The 4,170-nt window shown below is 35.5% G+C and overlaps 1 non-coding gene across 1 annotated transcript; it reads left to right on the top strand.

Moving 5' to 3' along the window:
* The first annotated feature begins 1,705 nt into the window (after window positions 1–1,705).
* On the top strand, window positions 1,706–1,833 carry LOC122095493. The gene has a single exon (XR_006145154.1). It is a non-coding gene; the product is annotated as a small nucleolar RNA SNORA35 (small nucleolar RNA).
* The last annotated feature ends 2,337 nt before the right edge of the window (window positions 1,834–4,170 follow it).

The following is a 4,170-nucleotide window of genomic DNA, read 5'->3' on the forward strand; positions in this document are numbered from 1 at the left end:
TAGTTTTTCCATCTTACATTTCCTTACAAATGGTACAATATTATTATTGCTAATGGATGAGTAAAAATTACTTGTGTGTCTATACCACTGCTGCTATTACCTTTTCTCTGTTATTAAGCAATATATTTTTCTTTCTATCCTCCATTTAATACCTTTGCACCAGTATCTAGCGCATGGTAGGCACTGCATAAATATTTGGTACTTTATCAAACAGGTATTTGTCAAGGATGTAGCAAAAGCTATCAAAAGAATTTCTGGTTTTCTGTCAAATACATAGCTATCTTGATTAAAAGTGTATTGATCATGATAATATAATTCTTGAAAGATCGTAATGCCAATCCAAAGGGAATGCATATAAATTTGCTTCTATTAATGTTTGTGCCAGTACAGCAGCTTGAATTGCTGCTTAGCTTTTTCACTAAAGGTTGACATTCTATCTTTTATGCCACATCTCCACTTCTGGTTTTCTAATGGTTAATTAACTGATTTCAAATTGGAATCCTCAGATTTCAGCCTCTTAAGTAGCTAGGATTACAAGAGTGAGCCACCAGCACCTGGCATAAGTTTGCTTCTCAAAGAATGCAATGTCCTGGAGCTCCCTTCACAGCATTGAAGAAATAAGATCCACATTTGAATGCCTGTTGGATTCTGAAAACAAATGTATTCTTTCTGTTATGAACCAATTAGTCACTATCTGTAGTATCAAGATTCATAAGGCCAGTAGGTCACTTCTCAGCAGAAATATTTCTCTATTGTTTGATATACCAAAAGTTTCATGTAAATATTTAAATCATGTAATGTTCTACTTGTATAGTAATATTTTAGGAGTATGTATTTTATACCTAAGAAAGGCATAAGACCTCTATTTGACCTCTTTATATTAGAAAGTTGTAGTTTGCTTTGATGTTCTCTCTTAAATTTCTATTTTCCAAATAAACAAAAACATTGGAAAATAGTGTTATAATTAGTTGGTAGGTAAGTCAAGGATGAATGATATCTTTCAATTAAATAAACACTTTGGCCGATTTCTTGCAGGTGAATTATCCCTACTGTCTAGTACATTTTGTTACAATTTGTTGGGTATACAGTTTGAAAGCAATATTGTAGTTTAGGATGAAGGCTACTAGAATCATACTAACATACTAAAAATTACTTTGGGAACTGACTTTTCAAAACTGGAATAGTAACTATATATTGTCTTAAATAGTGAATTATATGGGACTACAGCTTCATGATTATTCTTGTAAAAGAAATGTAAAGTATTGAAACTAAAAATCATTAAACAGTTACATTATTTTCCATCTTTTTGTATTTATGTCCATCAAATGATATGCACATTCAGGAGAGTATCTATATTCTATCTAGTTAACAGACTGGAAATAGATCTCCAGTTCTTACCACAGTCAATTAAATAGTTTCTGTGAATTCTATTTAACATTATGAGGAAACAGAGGCCAAGAGGACATGAGTAAGTTCTCTAAGCTTCCACAGCCAATCGGTGACAGAAATGGGATTCATAATGCAGAGTTGCCTGATTCTCAACTCACATAGTCTTTCCCTCAAGTTCACCTATCTGTGCGGTCAGCATGGTGAATGAATCCAGTGGTGAGTTCTGAGTTGTTTCAGTCTCCTAACTACTCTCTCCTTTAATCTAATCCCTCCGTATGCAGAGAACAGGGTCCCAATCCCCCTGCTCAGCTATCTACAGCACTGGCAAGTGACCCATTGGGCTTCCTCTTGACCAACTGGGCATCGAGCAGTGCAAAAGAAAATCCCTCCAAAACCTGGGAGTGTCACACTGTAGGCTACTCCTGCATGCAGGTGGGTACATATTTTCAGGTTCTAATGACCCTTCTTAAGATAAATGAGGGTGTAGAAATGAAAATAACTCAGCTACTAGTATTCCTAGATGAAGGTCACTATATCTATACCAAGTTAATAGCCAATATTCAATAATATTTTTACTATTACATTATTATCATCATCATCACTAGCTGTAGAGCTCTTAACAATTTTCATTAACCTCTCTCAGAGTTAATATTGTCAGTTATAAAATAAGTTTGACGAATTTTACAACTTTGGAGGGGGTGGGGAGAAGGGGGAAGCCGCGAAGTGGGGGGATATGGGAAGGGATGGGAAGGGGAAACAAAGGAAGAGGCAACAATGCTTGATAAGAAATGTACTCATTACCTTGCCCATGTAATTGTAACCTCTCTGTACGGTATTTTCACAATAAAAATAAATTATTTAAATAACAGGAAAATAAAATAATAAAATAAAATAAATTTGAAACTACAAGAATTAAGATTATTATATTGCTTACATAAAAATATAACCTAATTCACAATTTCTTGACAAATACCCCTTTAATGTTAGTAGGACAGAAAAAGAAGTGATTTTTCTTTTAGGTGGTGAGGAAAATAAGACTGTAGATGCCTTCCTTATATTTTATTAGTTCCATATTTCTACTAGCTTCCAGAAAAATCTCTTCTCCAATCTCTATCGTTGTTGCTACTGTATGTGAAGAGTAGATTGATCTAGTGATTTCCCTTCCCATTTTTTTTGTCAGTCGTGGGGCTTGAACTCTGGGCCTGGGCGCTGTCCCTCAGCTCTTCAGCTCAAGGCTAGCGCTCTACCACTTAAGCCACAGTATCACTTCCAGTTTTCTGAGTGTTTTGTTGGAGGTAAGAATCTCACGGTCTTTCATGCCTGCACTGGCTTTGAACCGCGATCCTCAGATCTCAGCCTCCTGAGTACCTAGGATTTCAGGCTTGAGCCACCCGCGCCCAGCATCCCTTCCCAATTCTTAAAGTACAGTTACATTCAAGATCTGTTCCTGCCTCAATGATCATTTTTTGTCTCTATGTTTTATATTTGTTTATCTAACTTTTATTAGTAGCTAATTAGAGAACTGTTTGAAAGTAGAGAAACTACCTTCTCATATCTTTTAGTACTCACATACATTAAAAGTTCAGTTAAATATTAATTGATGGATAAGTTCATGCAAGTCGTCTGTGGAAGTCAGTCCCCAATTTTTGTAACCTAGCCTAGAAGAAAGTTCTACATAAAATGAGCAATTAATTTACACAATAAAACTCATTTAAGATCTAGAATGGATTCATTTTTAAAATAGGAATCCGTGACAATTAAGTAAAATAAGCTAAAGAAATTACTGAGATTTTTCTTATGATAACATGGATGATAAACCTGCCTTCCTAGGACATAGCATTAGCAAGTCTCTACCATGAAGCACTTAAGGCTCATGGTGCTGATCCTCTGTCATATTTCTGTTCTGATACTTAGATAAACTTTGTTTGGATATTATATTAAGATGTATTAGTGAAAATATAAAAATTAAATTCTTATTGATAGAAACTCAGTAACAAATGATACATTTTCCTGACAGTTGGCTGGCAGGTAAATATGATTTCTTTAAACAGTATTTCAGGATGTTTTCAAAATATATGGCTCTTTCAAATGTCATCTTTATTAACATTAGTAGACCAATGTTAAAAGGAATTTGAAGGTCAAGCACATGAGTAGTAGGAAATGAAAGAACAAGACATTTTGTATACCTTTATATAAGCTATATAAGCCTCCTTGTCCTAAGATTCCAGAGAATTGCCTTTTTTATCTGTATGTGTGTTAGTTGTGGGTTTTGAATTCTGGACCTGGGTACTGTCCCTGAGCTTTTTTGTTCAACTATAGTGCCCTATAGTTGATGAACAGATATACTTCCAGTTTTATAGCAGTTAATTGGAGATAAGAGTATCAAGGACTTTCAAACTGTGATCCTCAGATTTTTCACCCTCCTTGACTAGCTAGGGTTATAAGTATAAGCCACTTGTCCCCAGCAGACTTACCTTTTTTGTTGTTGTTAGTTGTGGGGCCTGAACTCTGGGCCTCGGGTGCACTTCAGCTCAAGGCTAGCACTCTACCACTTGAGCCACAGAGCCCCTTCCTTCTTTTTCTGCTTATGTGGTGCTGAGGAATCGAACCCAGGGCCTCATGCATACAAGGCAAGCATTCTACCACTGATCCACCTGCCCAACTCTCAGATTACCTTCTTTTAAAGGAAAAGTAATGTCTATTCCTCAGAAATACAAGGTAGTGTTCATTGGACCAATTAACCTTATGAATGATACTTTTATTGCTTTCCCTCTTTTAATA

The sequence above is a fragment of the Dipodomys spectabilis genome, unplaced genomic scaffold (assembly GCF_019054845.1).
Source record: "Dipodomys spectabilis isolate Male_0828 unplaced genomic scaffold, ASM1905484v1 ptg000353l, whole genome shotgun sequence".
NCBI classification, from domain to species: domain Eukaryota; kingdom Metazoa; phylum Chordata; class Mammalia; order Rodentia; family Heteromyidae; genus Dipodomys; species Dipodomys spectabilis.